This window comes from Protopterus annectens, chromosome 5.part0 (genome assembly GCF_019279795.1).
Source record: "Protopterus annectens isolate FY-2018-M chromosome 5.part0, PAN1.0, whole genome shotgun sequence".
NCBI lineage: Eukaryota > Metazoa > Chordata > Ceratodontiformes > Protopteridae > Protopterus > Protopterus annectens.
Window position 1 is genome coordinate 475,710,496 of NC_056735.1, and position 27,277 is coordinate 475,737,772.

A 27,277-nucleotide genomic window follows, 5' to 3' on the forward strand; every position below is an offset into this window, starting at 1 on the left:
GAGCTCCTCTATGTCTCTTTTCATGTAGTCCAAGGAGGTACGTTTCAGGTCGTTAACACCAGCGTGGACAATGATTGAGTCGTACTTGTACCTGCTGTTGAGAGACCTGAGTGCATGCGTTATGTGGCGGATTCTAGCACCCGACAGGCAGTTTACTGTGACCTTCTCCTTACTCAGTCTGGTGAGCGGGACGTCAGTGTGTCTGACTATGGAGTCACCAATGACTAGTGTGTCTGGCATTGTGTTTGGCCTTAAGGGCTGTGACTGCTTGACACTCTGACTGTGTGGTCTATGTGTTGCAGGTGTTGTGTTCTGAGGTGGTAGTTGTTTGGGTATCTGCTTTGGTGGCCTCTGCTGTTTTGGTAGATTTTTGATCAGAGCCTCCGAGTATGTCTTTGTGTGTTTATGTGTATGATTTGAGGTTGTGATGGTATTATGTGAGACTGGGTCTATAGTGTGTGTGGTTACCTTCTCCTCCTGTCTGGTCATGCCAGTCCTATGTTGAGAGAGCTCAGCCTCCAGTTTGGCCGTATAGTTGCATCTCTCGCATGTATTTGTGTTTTGTGGGAGGAGGAGAGGGTTGTCTGTGTACATGAGGCAATTGTAACATTGCCTCAATATTCCCAGGTTCACCAGCTGAGCAGGAGAGGACATATATATATATATATATACACACATACATATCCAGAGATATATACATATATATACAAATATATGAACAGATATACATGCAAATGGCGACAACTACACATATATATATGTCAACATCTATATGTCCACATATACACAGCATGTTACATATATGTACGCAGATATATGTCTCCGTAGGTATATACAGACATAGTTAGAAATATGTAAGCAAATATATATATATATATATATATATATATATATATATATATATATATACACAGAGGTATATATGGCCAGACATCTATAGATAGCAATGGTAGATGAACAGAAACATATATGTCCACATGCACCATTAATGGGCCTGAGAGGTCCCAAACAATATATGTCAAGTACAAACTGGCATACCCTACACCCAGCCAAACACGTCCGCCCTGCAGTACACTACAAAGCTCATTGTATTGTACTTGTTTCATTGAAATAGGGATTTAAATTAGCCCTCTGTTATGTTTCACATGTTGCCATCACATACCCCTTTCCCCCACCCACTAGGAGGGCCGAGCAGTACAGGCCCATCCAACCCAGGCAATCCCCGACCCATACATTCATTACCCACTTTTCCGCTTTCCCCCATCCACTGCACACACGCAGCCATCATCCCTACCCTGGTTACCGGCCCATAGCTACCACACCACCACACATTGCCCCCACTCCACTCCCCCCGGGACCCATCCCGTATGTTGTCCCGACCCAAGTATACTAGGTCTGTCACACACCGTAGTCCATGTACATAGCCATGGGTACTTATGTAACTCTGGGAGTAGACAAAAGTTGAATACCCAATTTCCGGGTTGTCCCGCATGGGATGAGTATATTCCTGGTACTAACAACAGATTACATGTGTGACTCTGTGTACACTAACAGATTTAGTTGTAGGTATTGCAAAGCATACATGGCACACAAGGTTGGCCAGTATGCACATGAAACACAGTATCCAACAATACCAGTCAACATTACAGGATATGTAGCTAAATATGTAGAGGTTTGTGTGTGTGTATATACATATACCCATAACTAAATAGATATATACCTCTCCATCGCTGTAGTAAAAATGTATACATACATAGACAGACATATATATAAATACCCACATATAGATATGTACATATGCAGACATCCATACATCCACATGTCGTTTATATATATATATATATATATATATATATATATATATATATATATATATATATATATATATATATATATATATATATACATACATATATATAAATATATATATACATACATATATATATGGGGGGGTGTATATATATATATATATATATATATATATATATATATATATATATATATATATATATACAGATATATAGCTATGATATGATACAGCACTTAAGAAGTACATATGTTCACAGGCTGTGCCAATGGGGGTGAGGGGCCCAATCAACAAACATGTAACACGTAGCATCAACCTCCCCCAGCCAGACAGGGGAAACATGCAAACAAACACGCAAACAATGTAAACAATCCACTGCTCCCCAAACCACAGGCAGGATACAACCAGAGGGGGGGGACACAGTGGACCCACTAAATCTAATATTGGAACAGAGACAGGAGCTTCCCTTGCGGGACACCCCAAAAATTATCTTGTAATAGGAGGCCGCCCGTGCAATGACTTATCAAGGTGGGGCATCTAAGTACCAGGACTACAAGGGTGGGAAAGCCTGATGACCCATGGGTCGAGATGGGTCCCATGAACTGGAGAGTGGGCAGTGTGTAGTGGTGTGTTTAGACCCGACCTGCATCCAGAGTGTGGATGAGTGCTGTACAGGAGATGTGGGGGGGGGACTATGGGTATGCAATTATGGGCCTAGGTGTGCAGGTGTTGGCTGGAGCGGTTCAATTCAGACCATCCCAGGCATGTAAGCAATAGTGTGCATTGGGCAGAGCCGCTGCCTAATGAGCACTCAAGCCCGGTACGAGTCCCACTGCAGCACAGTCTATTTTACACGGCAAAGTATGGTATAACCAGATGTGTTGTTGCAAATCCCACTAAATAACACCAAAAAATACATGGTTGCAACACCCCAATGTAGGCATGTAAGTTGAACTAATTGGCATCTCAAGATATTATTGTTGTCCTCACCCCCACGCAGGGGTGTGAGTGTCCAAACCTACCCCCAAATGCAGTCTACATACACAGCTGTTGCTGTAGCAGAAATGGTCAGCTGTGGACCTTCTCGTCAGCCTTCCTGCACATTCCTGGACATTTCCCCTGTTTTCTGCCCCTCTGTGTGCCCCATTAACACCACTTATCTATCGACTCCTGTTTCATTACTATTAATGTTCACACTCACAAGTAGGTGACACCCTCTTCCCCAACTATATTGGCAGAATCTGGAACCCCCTACTCACGGGTATTACCTCAGTTGTCTTACACGACGCATGTAAATAACACATGAAGGAACACCTCAAACACACTTGGATCAGCACATACTCACCACCTGGTGAAGTTCCCCAACTAACACTCTATACCCCTACTCCAACTAGTGAAACTGACACCTCCTGTCCAACCTCATATACAAATCCCATTTGTTCCCCCACCAATCATTCCAATGGCCTACTATACAGTTAAAATGCCCCCCCTCTACCTACCTACCTACTCCTTCACTGTTCTCTTCTACTCTACCACACAGGTATGGCATAACCAAACCTAACCCGAATACCTGAATGTAACCTATCCAGAACTGTTAAACTGGAATCTCACTTCACCTTAAACTGACCTTTGTCAACAGTCATACCCGACATGTAAACCTGACCTAAGCATGTATAATACTAACATGTTAATGGGAACTAAGCATGAAGAATGTGGTACATAGCTATGGTAAGTCTTTTGCTCTCTGTGAATGTGTACACCTCAGTAGTACGTGTAATGTGTAGCTGGGGTTTACTGTGGAGCTCCACACCCCGGGCCACCACTGACAATGGGGAAGCATCCAGTTGGATTTTCCCAGACAACAAATGTGAACTAAATACATGAAGTAGCGTAGGAGTATGCAGCAACAAGCGGGGTTACACCTGTTTTGGCGGCGGTAAGCAATGCTCACTCCAGTTAAGCAATGTGGAGGCCAACTCAGTGTAAGATGCCGTAACCGAAGGTCAGCAAGGCTGAGCCTCATGCACACCAGCGCATACCCACCTACACTTCCTCCACAGTGCCTTAGGGACTCTGTAGCCAACAGCTCTCGTTGTGCAAATTAACAAAATAATCAGCACTCTCAGGTTCCAACCCCCCCACCCTGCACACTATAGTCTAAGTGAGTTACCACAAAGGCATGGCAGATACACATTCAGCTGCTGTTATTACAAACATATCATCCAGCACAGTCATTCAACAGTATAGGAAATGTATATGTAGATTAATACCAGCAAACATGTGCACATTGTTCAATCACAGTATTCCGAGCAGTCTATGTGTATCAATGAGCAGTGCCTGTCCACACATACTGTGAGAACAGTAGTCTTGCACAATACTGAAGAGAGGAATTAGAAACAGTGCATGCCATGGGGGTGTGTGGGCATGCTTCATGCACAGAATGTCACAACAGGGCCATTGGATCCAGGGAAATGGGAGATGAGGCTAGCCCAGTGTGTGAGCAAACCACTGCTTCTCAAACCCCTGGCAGGATGCTACCAGTGGGAGAAAGAGTGTAGACCAGCCCAGTCTACTCATGACAGAACAACAGGTCTGTCCCTAGCGGGACGAACCAAACTTTGTGGGTCACATAGATGTTCCCACCAGTATCAGAAGAGGATCAAGGGAAGGCTCAAATGTATGTGGACTAAACAGATGAAGAGCCTGCATAAGCTTGGGTTGAGACAGTATAATGGAGGAATACTGACATGTGCAGGGAGGGAAATGTGTGGAGGTGTGGTATGGCTGGGCTAGCAACTGGAGAATGGATGGATGCTGTGTACAGTGAGCTCGGGGGCCGGGGAAGGAAACATGGGTAGCACAATATGTTAGAAATATGCAAATGAAGCAGAAAAGCAATAGTGGGTTCGGGTCCCACTGTAGCACAGTCTATTTTACATGGCAAAGCATGTTATAGCCAATATTTTTGTTGCAAAGCCCACTAAATAGCTGATATATATGAACTGGAGTACTGCAAAAAATGCACATGTGACGTATCTGTGTCAGATGGAATAAGGCACTAGTAAGCAGGTGTAAGCACAAATAGGCAATAGTAGGCATATGTATGCACTAGTAAGCGGGTGTATGGCCATATGACTGCTTTAGAGTGCCTTAATCACTCTGTATCCAATGGGCCTTTGTCAGCCCGGCAACAAAATAAACAGCCATGCAGGTCACGAACCCAGGACCCCATACACCATAGTCCCAGTAGCTATCCACGAAGCCATGACAGAATCACAGAAGAATGTGGTAGCAGTAAACATGTCCCTACCATAGTATAACCAAACTGAACCGGTGAAAGGCATGTGTATGCAGTCATATGTGCCTTAACTGACTACAGAATGTACATATGTGAGCTGGAGTACAGCACTCCAGATGTGAGTTGTGAATGTAATAAAGTGTAGAAGTTCCCAGGACCCCAGACAGTGCCTGTACACATGTGTCGAGGATACATGACACATATAAAACAAGTGGCAAAGGGGAAATCAATGCCAAAAGGCGATTATCATGCAAATCTAATAATAAGCACAGCAAAGAGTAGCACAGCACTGGCCCCCAGACTACTGGCAGGATACTACCAGAGGGAGACATAGTGTCACCCTGTTAAGTCTACTCTTAAACAAACGCACATCTGTCCCTGGCTGGATGACCCCAAATGTCTGCCAAAAAAAGTCCTCGGGGTAACATATCATGCCTAAAAAGTAAGCACAGATGGTGACGTATGTACACGGACTACATGTGTGGGAAGCCTGCAGATCCATGGGATGATACAACATATGCGAAGGGTCCTGAGAAGTGGAGAGAGGGCAATGTGCAGTGGTGTGGATAGATTAGGCTGGAACCTGTAGGAAGGATGACTGATGTGGAGGGGGAACGGGGGGGAGGGAATGATGTGTACAACATTATGAACCGAGGCATGCCGTGGTTAGATGAACCCATTCTAATGGGACTGGCCCATGGATGTCAGCAAGAAAAGAGGGGGAGACACAGGGAAGGTACTGGGACATACCATTTCCCATGGCAAACCAGGTTATGGGTAATATGTATGTTGCATAACCCACGGAATAACATATATACATGAACTGGAGTACTGCGGCCACGAAATAACACCCACATATATATATATATATCAACAGGAGTACTGCAGGAAATGCACATGTGAGGTGTCAGTATCATAATGCATACAGCAGTAGTTAAGAAGCAATAAGCTGTTGTAAGCATATGTCAGCACTAGCACACGTGTTTACATTTCCAGGCTCAGCAAATCTGATGCAAACTATCTGTAGGCATATGTAACCAGAGGTCTGTGTTTGCGTGACAGTGAGCACTGCATACTCAAAGTAAGCAATGTTGGGGCTAACCTGGTGTAACTGGCTGTTACCTGCAGTTGGTGATGCATACCAAACATGCTCATGACTTCTTACAAGTGCCTTAATCACCCTGCATCCCACCACCCTTGTTCAACCCTGCAACATAATTGACAGACACTGCACGGCCCGAATCCAAGGCCTTGCATACCACAATCATAGTGAGTTAACACTACACCATGTCAGATATACATCCCATGTATACCCAGATATATCATGCAGCACAGTCAGTCTGCATAAAGGGAATTGTACTAATAGCACAACACTCAACCTCTTATTGCAAACATTGTGGACACAGTGTGACAAAAGTGAGGTACATATCTGGACATGTGAAATATTGATCATATACATGTAAAATGTTGCTAGTTAAACAGTGATATGTTGTAATGCACATAATCTGAACAACATGATGTCTGCAACTGTAATGTATCAGCATTCCTGACTGACCACATGCCTGGCATCATCCACGTCAATTGGCCAAATGAATGTGAGGCAGGCCAATATTGTGAGCCACTCATGCATGGACATATGGACAGTCATAGATCTGTATATGTAGAGAGATACACAGGTACACATAAATGTCTGACTCACACATACATCATATCACATCAATGGTATGTAGGTGGGTGGATACATATATCCACATATATTTAGATATGAATATAGATATACATATAGATATATGGATAGATATGTGAACTGCAGCACCAAATAGGAATAACAACCAAAACTCCCACCACAAAATAACTGACCTTATGCACGGTTGATGGGGGTGGGGGCTCACATGAGGGGAACCTGGTGATGAATGCTGTGTTCCCCCCCACCTAAACCATAACAGATATGCTGTGCAATGCAATATCCAGCACATGCAGTTCTTAACCCTAGGACCCTCCGCAACACAGCTACAATGGTCTAACAGTAGGCCACTACAGCTGTAGAAAGTCAGGGCAATAACTGAAACATATCAACCAGTCCAGTCAAGCAACTGTACAGAGAATGTATGCCATCATCTAGATGTATCTGTGTGTAAATTTATTACTATCTACACTGCTACAACATATCTATATATGTATATAAATATATATATATATATGTATAGCTTTCTAACACTATATACATATATCACTATATATGGACATATATACATGCTGATGGCTACATCGACACATATAAATGTCTACACCTATATGTCTACATATACACAGCACGTTACATATGTGTATGCAGATATACAACTATGTATGTATATACGGACATAGTTACATATACGTCAGCAGATATATATATATATATATATCTATATATATCTATATCGGTACATATGGCCATATATCTGTAGAGAGCAATGGCAGATTAACAAACACACATATGTCCACATGCACCATTACTAGAATTGAGAGGCCCCACACACTATACGTCATGTACAAGTAGGCATCCCCCCAATGGCCATACACATCCGCCCCACAAAACACTACCAAGTGTTGCAGATCCCGTAACCAGGACCTGGCATGACATGGGCACAGGAAGTTAAGAGTACAACATCCCACCTTATGATGTCAGGCTGGTATTGTTGACATATCATGCAGTACAGTTTCCCTCCCATAGGTAATGTAAACTGTGGTAGCCAGCAACAGGCCCAGGATACAGATACACAGACACAGATATGCAGATACATACATACATATGTATACATGTGTGTGTGTGTGTATATATATATATATATATATATATATATATATATATATATATATATACATATATACACATATATGTGGATATACATGTGACTACACATACACGTGCAGATATATGTACAGTAGGATACATATGTAGTCGGTGCACACAATATGGAACAGCCACTATGCCTACAGCTAACCCCCAAACAACTGGACACTGTATGGGCCACTCATACAATTGACGATCGTTGCCTGCAACATATACCCACAGAGAGGTCATTGGGAAAACTCCACACACAGGTTTGCAGAAATGGAATACCTTTTATTGTGTACAATGACAGTTCTACATGTTGTGTCTTTTGGCTTTTCCTGGTTAGGGGTCGCCACAGCGGAACTCCAGTCCACTAATTTTGGCAGTAGATTTTTAGGTGCCGAGTTGCCTGCCCTGATGCAGAACCTTCAACGAAGGTATGCCCATTCACGCATGTCTCCATTCAGAAGACGCTCTAGCTGAGAATCGAACTGGACAGCATCTTTCTGTGAGGCGACAACGCTACTGCAGCACCACCACCACAGTACCATGACAGTTCTACATGCCATGTCATATAGCTGTTCAGACAGTGACATCCATATAAACAGAGGAATGCAACCATGAAACAGTTATACTAATGCAGTAGTCAGGTAAGGTTCACAACTGTCACTGTCCAGGCCAAGTCCTTAGATTTGTACAGTAGTGAGGACTGACTAGGCCACAGGATACCAAACGATCAACAGTGTGTAATGCAGGTGTATAGTTCAGCAGCTGTTATCTACACTCTGTACATCAGCAGTGGGAGTTAAGGACATCATGTGACCACATGGGTTGTAACTGTGACATAACAAGGCATAACTGACACCATCACATGCACATTGACAAACAGAACAGTCCGTCTGGCAGGTGGCAGTAGGCTTGTAGTAACCGAATATATGTACGTGATGCACATATAGGTGAAGTATATGGCCCTTTACATCCAGATACCTTATGGCAGCTCACCCCTGATACCCCCACATATTTAACAGCCAAGGTCATTTATGGTGCCCCCCCCAGACTCAATAATACATGCCCATATACCACTGTTACATACACTGGCCTCTGGAGTGCATAAGAGCAAGCACGTATTGTGTAGGTAACGCCCACACATATATGGCCCCAGCCCCACCATATGTGTGTGGGATACAACAGATGTGGACTGATGGCAGCAATGGCAGTGTGATATACTCACAGCCCATTACGGAACACCCCCCCACAGCATGTCATATGTGCAAAGCTTGATATGTAGGTCATGTACTGATAGCACTCCTCACACACACTGCCAGTGGGATATCAAACACAGGACCTGTGTGGTGGACAGACAACACATGTTAGGCACACCTCTGGCCACCAAGCGGATAGGCCCACAGTTGAGGGCTATGCAGACAGACTGCATTCCAAGGTAAAGTAGTATGCACACACACACACACACACACACACACACACACACACACACACACACACACACACACACACACACACACACTGTAACAGCAGTACTATACAAAGCATAACGTGGCTCTACTCACACTCTGTCTGTAGTTCCTGAACCTCCTACATATATGTTGCTGCCGTGAGTGTGCCAGTTCTCCTGTAGAAGTTATTGCTACCTTCTGTCTGTAACACTGATGCCCACACACAGGTAGGACTGTACAAACATCCACAGAATGTCCAGGTTATGTCATCAAATATAACCCCTACTGTATATAATATGTGGGGTGGTCTGATATCTCATTGGCATGTTAGCGGATATGATGACACTAATTATGGTGTACAGCAAATATGCACCACATCATGCATGACATATGTACACAGGTTGGCAGAGTTGTGGCTGGCAGCACATACACAGGGCCACTAATGACATGTTGCTGTGATAACCTCATACATTTACTGTTGTAACAAGGTTTGTGGCAACATATGTCCTATGAGGGATAAGATGCCAGTAACTGTCACGGCTTTCACCATCTGCAGACTGCAATCCTCACACTGCCATCTGCAGTCCACAGATAGATGCTCCTTAGGTAACACATGGAACCAATGGCACAACACACTGTCCTGTCTGCAGATGGAGATTCCACATAAACATGGAACTGACATGGCAGGTATGGAGACATGTAGGAAAGAGATATCCACACACACACTGTTAAACCAACAGTAACCACATGCAGTATAGCAGCACTTACAATCTGTAGGCGGGTCAGGCCCATCCCCCTCATGTGTGTTGCCCTGTTTCCACAGTGTATGTTGTTGAAGGTAAATCCCCAATCCATCGCAGATGCTGGTTGCCAACCAATGGATCTAGTTCCTGCTCACAGTGAATGACAAGGTCCAACGCCATCATGATGTTCCTAGATATTGGAGTGTGTTTCCATGCAACTGGCTATGGGACTGTTACCACAGCTGTTCCACATGCAATCAGCTAGGAGAGATCTGCAATTCATGCAGAGGCCATCAGCTGATCATGAGCATCACTTAAAATACACATGCTGCTGCCTAAGCAAAGCTGGTTTAGGTCTCCACATCCACCAGAGAGGGAGTGGGAGACGCAGACAGAGGCAAAGACATGTCAGGGAGGGGTGGTGGAGTAAAACTGCAGCTTGTTTGTGTAGCACACCTACCAGCACAGGGTATCACACCCCTGACAATTATGTACTGCATTCACAGTTTGATGCAGTTATTGGATGTGCCACCTGTTGCGGAGCCCTCAGAACATATCTGTGATGGTGTGTGACATCTGCAACAGGGACACAGTAGCTATACAGTAAGTGACGTACATGTGCCTGTCAGCATGAACAGGTGCCAGCGTTCACACAGCCACACTGTCACAGGGACACACACACATCGACACACTTGGCAGGGCACATCAGTAGCGGGATTGCCACAACACATCACTGTGCAGGTACCACATGCACCACACGGATCATACAGAGGTGGTATGGGCAAAAGGTATGAGGAGGTGTCTGACATCTGACAGCATGCTTCTGTATGTGCATGGGGGTTGTAGTGAGTATGGCTGTGAACATACACACCATACAACACACAGACAAACACACAGGGTGCCAGTATTGACATGCATGGGTGCGTGTCTGCATGGATGTATTGTGGTCGACTGTGGCAGCAGGCTATACAAGGGTAGGTGATGGGTATACCTTGGCATCAGTCCACATGACAATGGTCTGCATTGTGTCTCAGGGTTGTAGTTTCCACTCTTGCCCACACAGGTGGGTATTGTATCCCCCATCAAGTCACCTGGGTGACTATTGTGTGTGGCCAGTGCTGTGCATCGCTTGCCATGTATGTGTTCCTTACCCCATGACATGGATGGTGTCTGGGATGTGCACACCTCCCACATGCATGTACAGTGACATGTGGATCTGTACCTGGGGTATCTGTCCCATGTTGTGCACACAGATTACCATCATATGTGCCAGTCTTGCCCCCTATGGCAGGGACCGGTAATGGGCAGCAGGTTTACCTGCACCTACATTGATGGCATGCTGACAGCATTCCCTGATTTCAGTGGCAACTGTCCATACAGGGCATGCTGTCAGGCATGGTATGTCCATTGTGGGACATGTGATGGCACCACAGGTGTTGCAGGTGTCCATTGGGGAACATGGGCAAGGTGCACTGTCAGCATGTATGTGCATATTGGACAGATGGACAGGGGACATGCCCTCTGTAGCCCACTGCTATCACCCCATGGTTACTATCAGTGGCCAATATGCAGTGTACTACCCACATACTGGCTGTTGCCTAGGCATGAGTGTGCATATGAGACATGTGTTGAGAGTGTGCTCTGGGTAATACTGGGGTTGCTAAATCTGTTTGCCTGGCCTTGATGTCACATGTATGGGTATGGCTTTGCACCCCCAGCCTCTCAGCTATTTCACATCTGTTATCCCTGTATGGTGGACATTGTGCTATGTAGTATGGCTGCCATATAAGACTTATGCAAAATCCACCCCACATTGGCCACACTCTCACAACCACCTCTACACAGGATACAAGATACGAACACACACACACACACACACACACACACACACACACACACACACACACACACACACACACACAACTGTCATGTCTGGGAGTAGAATCCCTACCTAACTAGATTATTACACCTCAGCACTATGCAGTTATAGTACGTGCCACACACATTACTGATGTATTTCTTCCCCAAGGATGTATTCCACAATGAATGACATCAGCAGGATTGCCAAAGTAGGCCATTTGAAATGTACTGCAGGTGACTACACTAAAATACATTGCTCCCTACACAGACAGTGAAACACACACAAAACATCCAGGACCAACATGTGTGGGTATAGAACCCTGACAGAGGTCAATACCACACTACAGCATGGAGCTGTTATAGGATGCACCATGGGGATTACTAGAGAACTCCTTCACCAAAGCTGTATTTCACAAAGAATGACATCAGCTGGATTGACAAAGTGGGCCATGTGAAATCTACTGTGTGTGACTAGCCTATAATGCATTGCTCCGTATACAGACATGGGCACACACAAAACATCCAGAACTGCCATGGGGGGATGGAACCCTGCCATACCTCTAAATCACACTTTAGCAGTACGCAGTTACAGGACGCGCTACAGTGATTACTGGGCTACTACTTTCCCAGAGGTGTATTCCTAGGTGGGTGACATCAGCAGGCTTGCCAAAGTCAAGTATAGGAATTGTAATTCATGTAGCTACACTAAAAGCATTGCTCTTTACACAGACAGAGACAGACACGCACACTAGCACACACACACAGTTGCCACATCTGGGGTTAGAACACCTGCCTAGCTACTTTATTACTCTATAGCAGTACACAGTTACGGGATGTGCTACTGTGATTATTGGGCTACAATTTTTCCCTAGGTGTATTTCTAGGTGGGTGACATCAGCAGGCTTGCCAAAGTCAAGTATAGGAATTGTAATTTGTGTGGCTATACCAAAATGAATTGCTCTCTACACAGACAGACACACTAACACACACAATTGCCACGTCTGGGGTTAGAACACCTACTTAACGACTTTATCACTCTACAGCAGTATGCAGTTACGGGTGATGCTACAGTGATTACTGAGCTACAATCTTCCCAGAGGTGTATTTCTAGGTGGGTGACATCACCAGGCTTGCCAAAGTCGAGTATAGGAATTGTAATTCATGTGGCTACACTAAAATGCATTGCTCTCTACACAGACAGACACACACTAACACACAGTTACCACATCTGGGTTAGAATACCTACCTAGCTGCTTTATCACTCTACAGCAGTACACAGTTACAGGGTGCACTATGGTGATTATTCGGCTACAACCTTTCTGGAGGTGTATTTCAAGGTGAGTGACATCAGGAGGCTTGCCAAAGTCGAGTATAGGAATTGTAATTTGTGTGGCTACACAAAATTGCATTGCTCTCTATACAGAAACAGAAAGACACACACATGCACTTGCCACATCTGGGATTAAAACACCCACCTAGCTACTTTAATACTCTACAGTGGTACGCAGTTATGGGATGTGCTACAGTGATTACCAGACTACAACCTTCCCGGAGGTGTATTTCTAGGTGGGTGACATCAGCAGCCTTGCCAAAGTTGAGTATGGGAGTTGTAAGGAGTGTGGCTACCATAAAAAGCATTGCTCTCTATGCAGACAGACACACACACTTGCCATCTGTGGGGTTAGAACACCTACTGAGCTACTTTATCACACTACAGCAGTACGCAGTTACAGGACATGCTACAGAGATTACTGGGCTACATTTTTCCTTAGGGTGTATTTCAAAGTGGATGTCCTCAGTGGATTTGTCATAGTAGGGCTATGGGGAGGGCAGTGTGTGTGCAAGGGCAATAACCCATTCATCTAGAGGTTGACACACCACATGCAGGCACATGAAGGGTTATATTCCACAGGTATGTGTATACAGCTGCTAGATGACTACTTCCTTGTACAGTCATGTTGCACAGCTAGCACTTGCACCACATAGTCCATAATGCTGACAGATACTGGTGGCTAATGTCTACAGTGAGTGACATCTGAGCATCATGTGATTGTAGTCATTTGGCTGTGTGCTGAGTGAGACAAGCCTCATAATGGCTGGCTCCTTGTCACAGTCACTCTCTCCCACACATCTACATACGTGTACGTTTGGCTTATTATAGTGTATTTTCCTTGGATATATGCATGTATTCCTATCCACTGTATGTGCAAAGCATGGGTGGTGCATAATGAGAAGTGTCTGCACTAACAGACATGGGCTTCTTTTGATTACTTGTGTAAGCATGCCCAGTATGACCTTTCAGTATGTTGTTGACTGACATTGCCTTCATTTTTCTAAGTGTGTGAACATGTACAGTATGCCCTTCTGTATAGAATGTGTGGATCAATACTAGGTAGTTTGTACTCCAGTGCAGAATTTTTGTGTTGCACAATTAGAAGTAGCAAGGTGTTTCTGCTGGGTATCCATCGATCATTTGGTAATATGGAGACAAACTGTGCATTGGATAGTGTGTACGGTAGGTGATTGTGTCTGTGCTGCTTCAGCCATATGGTATTGCTGTTAGCAGAGATATTCAGACATGTGTATTGTTATACACAGTGATGTTGTCTGTCTCCGTGTACTGCCAGGTGGAAATTCTTGCTCACAGTGCTGTCTTGGGGGACAAGGGTGACTGCAGCTGTGTCCGGTATTGTGGGCAGACACCTGCATATTCATGGTAAGTTATGTCATTCTGGACGGGGAGCTGCAGACACCTGCTGCTGGATCTGGGTATCCGGTTCAATACCTTGGTAGAGTGCTGGGAGAGGATCCCATACTTGTACACCCATTGACAAGACAGTCTGGGCTTATCTTGCTGTAGCAATGCCTCACAGATTCGCAGAGGTTGCCCAGAGACAGGGGCCATGGGTCAAGACATTAACCCTATTGTGGTGTATGGGCAGGTGTGTAGCCACCCATTTATGTGTTTGCAGCCAGGGATAGTGTCAGACTCTGCACATTCCATGCTGCCCATGCACCCACCCCCCCCCACTGTTATTCTAACCTCTTCCAGACATTATGCATACGTTCTCTGATACTTTCCCTAATGGTATCACTCAATCACAGGTGTGCATTAGTGTTGGTCCACATTTCATGCAGTGGGACATGGTGGACATGTAACTGTGGTTTGTCCACATAGCCTTGCATATGGCTTATGCGGAGTGTGGTATGTTGTTATTTGGGTGTCCATGACTTCACATGCATTGGCAGTGCGTGTGAGACACAGGCCTTTGGCAGAGGCCTGTGGGGCATTAGGTGTTGCTGCAGGCCACATGTGGCAGGCCATTGCATTCTTTCTGGCCTACAGTCACAGATAACCAGACAGTATATTCCCCTGGGGTGAAAGGGTAGGTGTGATAGGTGTTCATGCAGATTCCTTCTATCATTCTTGATCACGTGGTGTGGATGCTGGCAGGGTGATATGTACAGCTAGGGACACACCTGCATGGGACACCTGCACTGCATGCTGCATTCTTCCACTATTGCCATGTACAGAAGGGGTCATACTGTACCCTTTCCTCACCACAAGGATATGACCAGAGAGGTACCTGAGGGTGGTGTTTGCGTGAGCTGGGTGCACGTGTGCTATGGACAGTACTTGCATCTGACAGACAGATATGCATGGGCCATTCCTGGCATGCTGGCATGTGCAGGTACACCCGCTGTTTCCCAAAACATCAGTCCTACCTCCTTTGTGATCTGCAGGTGTCCCCTATTACAAGACCAGTTGCTGTGATGCATACCTGTATGTACAATTCCAAGGATGTCTCCATTTCACAGTGATACAATGTATGTCTGGGGTACTTTCCCCTGTGTACTGCTTGTATATATCTAGCCCAACAGCCATGCCATGTCAGTCTTTCAGATGGTGACATATATTACCACCATATATTTACATTGGCTTACTACTAGCAGGTGGTATACTCTAGGGATTGTCCTTGGCACTGCAGTTGTGAGGGCTTGTCCCTGTCATCAGCAGTACTGGGCTATGGCCACCAGGTCTTACCTTGACATACATACATACTGACCACTGTCACACAATATGGAACACACCCCAACCTACCACACACAGACCTGCATATTGTGCACATGCTACAACCTATCTTGCTACCTTGGGCACCTCTAGGTATCTCTGCTCCACTTGTATTATACCTACTCATTCATGTTACTACATTTCTACACAGGATTGGGGGGCAAACCTGACTGTTACTACATCTCTACACTGGAGTGGGGGTAGGGGCACACTTGACTGTTTCTACATGTCTACATGGGAGTGGCGGGGCACGCCTGACTGTCATTACATTGATATGTAGGATAGGGGGCACAAGTGACACTTGTACACATTTGCTATGACTGTACTGGCATGTCACATACTCCATTTCATTCTGTATTGCTAACTATCATGCTGTCTAGTGGCACACCAGTGTACTACAGATCATGGCTTTGGTTGCCCTACATATTATTGTCTGATGTCCAACCCTTCAGAACTGGCATCCCACTGCCTGCCCTGCTGTGGTCTGTGTAGGCCTGGGGTGGGGTTAACCCTAGCCATTATTCTGGGGCCATGGCGCAGGCCCTGTTTGACTTTGTGTCCACCTGTCCTGCTGGTTGCGACTGTTATTGGGTATGTGAACCGCCCTGACTGGCATGTGCAGGTCATATGGACACACGTTTCACACAGCACATTTCCTGCAGTTGCTTCTGTCTCCCTGTGTAGCACTGGCTACTATGGTGACTCCAGTATGTGATACACATGTCAGGGTGCCACTATGGGTGTCTACTGTCTACTGCAGTAACATTCAGCCACCCAATTCCCTTGCATGCTCACATCCATACCATAGCTACAGGTGACAACACATTCTACTCCATTTGGCAATTGGTAGGTTGATTGACTTACCTTGTGGGTGCGCCAGACTTGCAGATGGTGCTGGAGGGCTGCCTATGTCAGATGCACATAGTACACTCCCTATACATGGTTAACCACAGGTGGTGTCATATTTGGCATCTCTTTTACTGTATGTGTGAGTCGGAGAGAGGTGTCATTCCCTGGGTCCCTACTGTGTCAGTGCATGTGCTATGCATTGCCTCTTTGCCAAAGCCAGGGCATACTGGGCATGCCTCCTTCTGCTTACTGGGGCAGGCTCAGGTTCTTCCTACTCTGGGTCACTCTGTGCCTGTGCAGGCCTTGGCATTGGAGGGGGGCTGTGTGGCCCTGCCTCATGCTGTTCCTGCTACAGCTGTTTCTGTGGGATCATGTTGTGTAGCATTGCACATACCATAACAATTTGTGTACATGTAGCTGGTGCATACTGCAAGGCTCCACCGGATGTGTCCAGACACCAGAACCATGACCTGAACATCCCAAACACATGCTCTATTATATGTCTGGCCTGTACGTCTTCCTCATTATGGCGTTGTTGCTCAGGTGTGTATGCATTTCTGATGGGTGTCACCAGCCATGGCTCCAGTGTGCACCCACCATCTCCCACTAGGTGAGCGTAGGGGATGTCCCCATTGGCAAATCTCTGGTACAGCTGCATCAGATGCCATATGTGGGAATCATCATAGATTCCAGGGCAGCCAGCACACATTTTAATTATAATGCCCTGGGCATCACATACGACCTGGCAGTTGATGGAGGGGATGCCCCTGTGGTTGATGTAGTCCCTACCCTGCTCATCGGGTGGTGCTTAGATGCATATGTGCGTGAAGTCTATAGGACTCACTACCCTAGGATATTCTGCTATTTGGTGGAAGAGACGCATATTGCTGGTCAACACCTCACAGGTGTTGAAGAAATATACGTGCTCACTGGCATGTGCTGACATGGCATCCAGGAACTGGTGGAATATTCTGGATGCTGATGCCTGAGAGATCCCCATGTTATCCCCAGTTGTGCTATGGGAGGTACCTGTGGCTAGTATACCTAGGCCTACACATACCTTGGTATCCACTGGGAATGGTTCCCCTCGTTTGGTTTGGTGTGGCCGGCATAGCTCAACTACTTGCTGTAGGAGGTCTCTGTCCACCCTATAGTGCTCCACTATCTCCAGCCCATGTAGCCCCTGGTGGGTCTGTACACTTTTCTCGATCTCCTCATTGTGGGTTGTTCAGCAGCATGCACATCCTCACCACCCCCAGCCTCTTGCACATGTTGTTCTATGTTGCCTGCTGCAGCCCTTCTCATTTTGTAGGTTTGTTTGTTAAAATTTCCCTGTTTGTATACACCGGTGGTGTAGAGTGTGGGAAACACCAGTGGGGAAGGTGTTTGCTTAGTTTATAGTAGTGTTCTGGGCTGGGCTGCTGCCTGCGTAATTGGCTGCTTCTGATACATTTCACCTGCCATATATGCTAGTTCTCCTTGATTACCTTCCTACTGCTGATTTCCCTTCTCATTGCCCTTCTGTTTGGACCTGGGGCTGCGCAAACAGAGTACTCGGATTTGCACACTGCTGCTGTTTCCTGGTTTAACTTCTTTTTTCTTCCTGTAAATCCTGGTGCGCAGTTCGCACACCTGCTTACAGTTTGTAAAAAGTGCTGAACAGGTTTAGACACACCCCCTAGTTTGGCTGTGCTAAGCTGGGAGCATACCTGAGCCACAGGGCTCCAATGCACTTACAGAATGCCTGAAACACCCACCCATGATGTCACCTACCTCCTAGTCTTGTACTCAGCTATTCATGCTCTTACCCTGTTGGGACCTGCCTCACATGCTGGGGAAAACCGGGATTCACTATCCTTCCCCTCATTTCCATAGGATTGCCTGCTAATGCATACTTACATGTGTCACACTCTGCCTTCCCCCTTAGCAACCACTATTCACTGGCCAGGTTATCTTTTGCCTGCCATTGACTTGCATGGTGGAATACTGATTTTATTTAGACTGCTTTTTTAGGTTTATTTTTATTATTTTTTTATTTCCCCACCAATCCCGTTTGTGCACCGCTGGCCTATGCTTCAACAGCTGTGATCGGCAGACATATAATAAAAGTTGTATTTTGTATGTTTTGCATTGTTTGCAATGCCAATGGCCTTATACTTGGCCATTGGCATTCTTCCTCAATTATATGCAGCCTTTATTTGGAGCTGTCATGTCCCCATTTTGGATTCTGCATATTACGCTAGTCCTGCAAGCCCTGATTCCTGCTTACTGGATGGCAGATTCACCTCATTTGCATGTTTTTCACCTGCAAATGGGGTAATTTGCATACGGGGGCTGGGAACGTGCAGCAATAGTGCTAAAGTGGTCGCGCATGTCAAACGAGCACATACGTGGATTGCTCAGCCACCATATTGCCAGCATTACCCCTTACACTGATCATGCACGCCGTGCAAGCTTTTGAGAATCCCGGGATTTATCTTTGTTTCCTGACCTGTTTTAATACCTCAAAAATCCGTATTTATTTGTAATTTTAGCCTGTTTTCCACAACATGGCTACCAATGGGGCTTGATGTGTCAATGTGATCTTGTTCTTCCTCAACCCTTTCTCTTTCACATAATGCTTTGTATGACTCATACCAGACATAAGGAAGTAACTGTGAATTCCCATGCTATTGACATATAATGGGATTTGTGTGAGTCACTGTCATCTTCTATACCTTCTGTAAAAGAGCTGCTTCTTTTCTGTCTCTAATCACCCTCATTTATGTTTGTCTCAGAGCTTGTTTTACACTATACTTAGAAATTACCTAGCTACAGCCAGAAAAGTAGCTAAATCGCAGGCCTTTGTTCAAGGTTTTCTTTTCTAGTCCAAGAGGAATTGACAGTCCCCTCCCCCACACTATTGCAGAGGTGTTAAAACTGTCACTGCACTGAGAGACCCTTGCAGAATCAAGTGCAACTGACAGCTCATAATGGGACTTCTGATATAAATCTCTTTCCCTCTCCCTGGAATAGGAAGATCTATTTACTTATTTAAATAGTTTCATTATTTTTTTCTGGGTGCAAGTAGCAGAAACTGTTTCATTTTTTTGGTTTGTTTTATTACTAGTAACAGTTGATATAGTAACACCTCTGCAATAGTGTGGGTTGAGCGAATTGTACGAATCCTATACACATTCACTGGTCTCAGTATTCTCCTTCATTTCCTTTCACCACTCCATCATCTCCTTTTGTCTCTGTCTACCTTCCTGTTTTACTAGGCTGCCTCTGTGACTGGAATGGAAACAAAACATGCTCCTCCAAAGTGGGTCCTGTTCACAACAATGAAGAGTAGTTTTTTATTGATTTATACATTACATATTATTTACATACTTACATTATTTTCATCTATTTACAAATCTCCATACATTATAAACTTCAATTTAAGCATTTTCTCCCACTCTTTTATTCACAACCAAAACATTAATTTTTCCAGAATCTTTGTCAAAGTCCATTTTCCATTGTATTTGACTTAATTTAGTCTCTCGTTCCATATAGTCCATGAAACATAAATTATTACTCTATTCATTTTCTTCACTTCTTCCTGTTTTTGTGCACCATAATAACAAAATTCCATTATGTCCACATTTATTTGCTCAGATTTTAACAAACTTTTCATCCTATTATGTTTACATATTTCTTTCCACAAATTAACTCTTTCAGATTTTAAAAGCACATGCTCAGTAGTCTCAAACTCTCCACATTTATTATATATTCTATCTTGCTTTTTCTTGAATAGCATATTTGCCTTAACCGGCAGTTTCCTAATAGACAATCACCATAACAAATCTTTACATTCTTTAATCTTTTATAGTTATTATAGCTCATTATTATGTTTTTTCTTATCTGTTTCTAAATCTTTCCATGAATCAATGCGATAAAATGCTTTCATAACATTTAAGTACAATTCCTTTTTTTATTTTTTTCGCATATATTCTTTTTTTATTTTCCATAACACAATTTTGTTTTGGTACTCTTTCATTTCTTCATTCACAATGCTTTTACTTCTTTTTTTAACTTCTATTCCTTCCCACAGTTCTTTGTATTTATAATATAGCATCATTTCTATCAAGTTTTTATTTTCCTTCATAATTCCTTTTAATGTTGTTGTGTCTTTCGGCTTTTCCCGGTTAGGGGTCGCCACAGCGGAACTCCGGTCCACTAATGATTGGTAGTTGATTTTTACATGCCGAGTTACCAGCCCTGATGCACAACCTTCAACGAAGGTACGCCCATTCACACCTGTCTCCACGCAGAAGACACTCTAGCTGAGAATCGAACCGGACGGCGTCTTACTGTGAGGTGACAATGCTACCACAGCACCACCACTGCCTTCATAAGTCCTTTTAATACTTTATATAAAATTAAAGATGCTGCATGTGCTATTGGGTTTATTAAACACAAGTCTCCTTGCTCTTCGTTCATATATAGAATCCCTCTCTTGACTGGATTCAGTCTAGAGTGCCATATAAAACAAAATGTAATCATCATTAGTTCCTTTAATAATAGGAATCATATAGATGTTGGCAACATAAACAATGTTTCCTATTGCCATGGTGTTCAACAAATGTGTTTTTTTCAATATGAAAATCTATATGATTTCCTAAAATTTGTCATATCCTTTACTTCTTTGAGTACATTATCCCATTGTTGTTGTCTGTATTCATTTCTTGCAAATATTATTCTTAATATATCTATAGATTTTCATTGGATTCAATGCCTCCTGTCATACCTTCAAAACTAAATCCTTTACCTTTCTCTTTATTTATACTGAAACCAAATTTCTAAATTTATACTTAAGTTTTCATTTACTTCTTCTATCCATACTTTATTTTTAACAATTAGTACAATATCATCTGTATAATTATACATTATTGGCAAGTGTAATTCCTTCATCATTTTGTATCCACCGCTACTTGACATTTTATTAATTTTCTTCACTGTTATTTTCATAACTAATGAGAAAATTACACTACTAGCTGGGCAGCCATGCTTTATTACACATTCTATTTTTATTTCTTCCTCAATCCAGCCATTTACATTTAGTTTCAGATAGTTCCTTTCATTAACATATTTTATTATTTGTAATATTTTTTGCTTACATTATATGCCTGCAAAATTCCCCATGGTGATTTATATTGACTATTATAATAGGTTGTACTTATATCCCCTATCATAACCTTTGCATCTACATTTTTATTTATGATATTATCAATCATTTCTCTTATTATCCATAATAACTTTTGACTTTCTTTTCCTTTTTTCTGGATACATTTTGGTCATATATTCTATCCATTTTTGCAACCTTTTTGTTCTAATTCTCACAAAAATGTTAATGTCCGTATTATTCAGTGTTGTTGGTCTCCAATATTTTTATCTCATCTTTATTTCCTTTTTAAATATACATTTTATAACTCCTGTATATATCTTTCTGTTTAATTCCATTTTCTAACCATTCATTCATAACTTCTATAAAAATTATATGTTGCCACTCATTCATTTCTTTATACATACCATATTCAATTATGTCTGTTCCTGTTACAGAATTCATGTTAATATCTATTAGAATTTCACACAATTCTTTCATAATTATTTTCTGTTCTAAAAGCTCATTATATTTATTTAATTTTTCACCTTTCTAAATTTGCTCTATGTTTTCTTCTCTTTTAACAAACAATTCCAATACATATTATTTAATAATTTCATATATTCCTTCTTGCTGTCTTATTTGCTTAACATCCTTATTCTTTAATTTTCTTACTATTTTTCCTTTTTTTATTATTTTACTCAAATATGGTGCTACCTCTTCTTTCTTTCCTTGTAAACAATATTTTTTTAATATAACAAGTTGTTAATTTTAATTTGATTCATTTTATATATTTCCTCTTTCTTTTCAATGAAAGGAATTTTTCTTCTGTAATAAATCGTTGAATGTTTCTTGACTTAATATCTTATGTCTCTCTCTTTATTTTCTTCTTTTCTTCCTTACACATCCTGAAAACAAGTTTTTGTTTATATTTATCTTTAAAATTAAGCCACCAAACAGTCCAACTCTCATGACACTCTCTCATATACATATGATTTTTCCATAATTCCATAAGTTCTTTTTTCTCTTCTAAATCTAATTCCTTTTCATAAATTATCTTTATTTCTTTTCCTATTCTTATATATTTTTCATTTTCCTGTACTTTAACCCACATAGCCACATTATCCGAAAGTCCAGCATACTTAATTCTTTTTTAAACTATCAGATATTAAAACATAATTTCTGTCCTGATTTCATTCATTTTATAGGTCCAGTGGTTATTCTCCTATACACTTAACTGTCCACTTCTCATAATTTATTTAGCTATTTTAACATCACAATTGCTCTTATTTTTTTCTTAAATTACAATTAAAATCATCCACCAGTATAATGTCCATATTTACACAGCCATATTCAAGAATATTTTTAAACATCATTTATCTCTCTTTTTTGTTATATATGTATATAAAGCTATAATTCTATACACATATTTTTCCATCTGAAGTCTATTACAGTAATCTATCCTAGTGCCACTAAGGCTATATCTAATATTTTAATGCTTTCTTGACATAATATACAGATGCCCAAGCACTTTTCTTTCCGCATGTTCCAAACTACTACACAATTCCAAAGTTCTTCAGTTTGTGTTCTTTCTTCCTCTTTTAGTAATCTGATATAATCTAAAACAATAATAAGTGCATCTACTGCAGCACACCATTATAATATGCATATTCTCCTCTTTAGATTTTTCATACTGTTCACATTTAAAGCTAATATTTTCAGCTTTTAAGAACAGTTAGTATAATACATTTTTTATCCCTTTCTAATGTTCTCTAATCATTATAATTTTGAATTTTCTGTTCCTTTCTTTAACTCTTTTTCCCTATTAAATTATTTTTGCTTCTTACTGTGGACCAATGATCTTCTTCCTCAAAGTCTTTATCAGTCACATCTTTTTGTACATTTTCTTGTATAACACATTCTGTTATCTCTTTATCCTGTATAACTTCATTTTCATTTTCTTGCACATTCATTTCACATTCTAGCCATGAATGACCAGTATTGCCACATATTTTGCACTTTATATCACATTATTTTGCACTATTCCATGTTTTACCATGTAAGTAACATATTTTTATCACATTCACTGATTAAATGTTCATTTTTTTCCACTAAAATAACAAATCTTTGGTTGACCCCTGTATTTCACAAAACTCCTATTACCATGAACATTAATAACACTAGGTACATGCATAAAATAATCATTTTCCATTTTCAGTATTACCTCACATTCTCATCCTTCAGTCCATAGTCCTCTTTCATCATATATTTTTGTAGTGTCTATTACTTCTTTACATGTAGTTAATAAATGTCCTTTCAGTTCTTTTGCTTCAACTTCAGTTCTAAAGTGGATCATTATTCTTTTCTTGCTTGCCTGTAAAAAGCTTGCACCACATTTTCTGACCATGGATAAATATTTTTTCTTTTGTTCATATGCACCTAAATTTTTTTCCATGGCCTGCCCAGTCTCAAATATCAAGTCACAAAAAGTCTCTTTAGTAATTAAAATAAATGCTCTTAACTCTTTTGCTCTGACACACAGAGGTGCTATGACAGAGTCCCAAACCTCATACCTGTCCAAACTTTCTTCTTTTTAATGCTATGTGCTGTATATTTCTTTTTTGTTTTATTTTATTTCTTCTTTATTTTTTTTTCTTATTCTGCAACAGTTTGTGCATAAGTTTTTATCTGCACAACTTTTTCTGGCATAGTCTCTTCTTCTCCTTTTTCTTCTTCTATTTTTCCATGATATTGCTGCATGAAATTGCTGCTCCACTTTCTGGCTCACTTTGGTTTACTATTTCTTCTAAATAATCATCCTGCACCCCCCCCCCCAATTGGAGGGTTGTAATTATGCATTTTTCATAGGTAACTGTCATTCCTTCAAACATTCTCCTCTGAACGTTTTCGTCTGAATACATCTCAGTTACAGCTACAATCTCCTTTTCCTCCAGTATCACTATTTTTTCTGCACCCACATCATCAAAAAAAAAATGTCTGGTAGTGATTCTATCATTTCAACTACATTTTCAGAAACTTTCACTCCATTTTCAGCAAAACCTGAATTAGTCATGTTTTCTCCCTCTTCTTCCTGGCTGCTTCTGTGCCTGGACAGGAAACAGGGAGTCAGGATGTGTAACACACAAAGCCTTCCCCCAGCTACCAAGAGTAGGGGAAGCTCCCGGATGCCATGGTGAAATTTCTGCTAGTAGTATAAATACCACCTCAGATGTCCCATGAAATGAGGCTACTAGCCTGGTCACCCAAGGTTAAATAAATAAAATAGAATAAAACTAAGCTAAATAAATAAAATAGAATAAAAAAAAATAAATTAAGATACTGCTCAGTTATATCTTCCAGTCAGACTGGTTAATGAATGTCTGTCATATTAGGCAAATAAATAAAAAACAGCAATCACAAAGAATATCATTGTCTAAAAGAGAAAAGAAAACTGCTGTATATTTAAAATATTTAGAAACTAGATTGAGCAATTATCTAGGCAGCCTGCTTCAGTGCAGAGCACATGGCCAAACAGCACAAGCACTATCTCCACCTCTTAGAACATAGATGCCTCAGTCCCTTTGAAGAATGCTAAAACCAACTCCAGCAAAAAAAGACAAACGATAAAAACAAGTAAAATCCGGAAGAAAAGCCACCAGCGAATAATGTAGCAAAGTATAAAATTTTTAATCCAGTTAAGGTAAAGCGCTTTTCGTCACTCCAAATAGAGTAACTTCATCAGACATCAAATACAGACAAAGTAACTTACATTTATACTCAAAACGTCATTTCCTTCTAGCACTCAATGACTTTTTAAAGACATAGTCACATATACCGCAACTTACTATTAAAATAAAAAGTACTCATAAAATGAGTGAATACTCATTGAGAACGTTAAAATTAGGATAAGAAGAAGCATATGTACAATAGCTAATGTTCTTCAGTATTATATTAGAATCCTGTGCTAATAATACAGTACGTGTGGTTGTGTGTTATTTCTTAAAGTGATACATCATACTAGTTAGCGAACAAGAAGTTGCCGATTGATCGAAATAAATTTCATAAAGTGTGTAAACATAATTATGCTATCACTAATATGAAATTTTCACAAGTCTGAATGTGCACCTATTCAACTAAAATAACTGGAAGTTTTTAATTAAGCCGACAAGAATTGTAAATATTACATGTCTACGAACATTTTGTAAGCACAAATTAGCTAAGTAATATACAATCAACCATGAGGGTTTTTTTAAAATAATAATAATAAACTCTGGTCGTGTTATTTAACTTTGAAAAAATAGAAAATAAAAAAGTATAATTGTAAATAAATATATATGTGTAAATAAAGAAATGTTACCCGTATAATTAAGTATATGTGATGTTAAAAGATTGTATACGAGACATTATCTAAATATACATATAATATACTAAAACATATTAATAATGATAATAAAACCTGTGTTCAGATTATGAAACACTGAATATAGTTGTATTTGTAAAAGTACATATCAAATTTAGATGCAAAAAGTAAAGTGCAAAAAATTAGTAAATGATATATATTAATTAATTATTTATACCAATTAGATAAATAATATATATGTATATACAATTTATGGTGTCCTAAAGTAGATAAATATAAGTATAAATATACAAAAATATATATATATATATTTAGATAGCTAAATGATTTCATCTATTCAAGCTTCTCAATTTTAGTAAACATTTTATATTGCATAATTCGTTCAGTCCTGGTTTTGTAAAAGCATTAGTTAACCATTGCCAAGTTAATTCATGCTCTTTTAGAATTAACTTGTATGGACCCCCTCTGATATCAGTTACGACTTGGTCTATTGCTGTAAATTTAAAATTATGGCCAAAGTTAGAAGTTGTGTGCTTTGTTAAAGCGTTATCCATTTTCTTATTAGCAATAGCATATACATGTTCATAGACGCGATCTTTAAGACGACGTTCAGTTTTTCCTATGTAGAACGCCGTACATAAAGTACAGGTTGCTACATAGACTATGAGTCTAGAATTACAATTCAATTTAAATTTTATCTTGTATTTATGATTGTTTATAGTTGCATATTCTCCACTTAATGTGTGTTTACACATATTGCAACTGTTACAACATGTCATACCTGTACGGTAGTTGTAGTTATCATATTTTCTCTTTTCAAGCATGTTTTTAATACTTTGGCCTTTTCTGAACACAATCGCAAGTTGTTGTTTAGAATTGATGTCATTGTCCTGT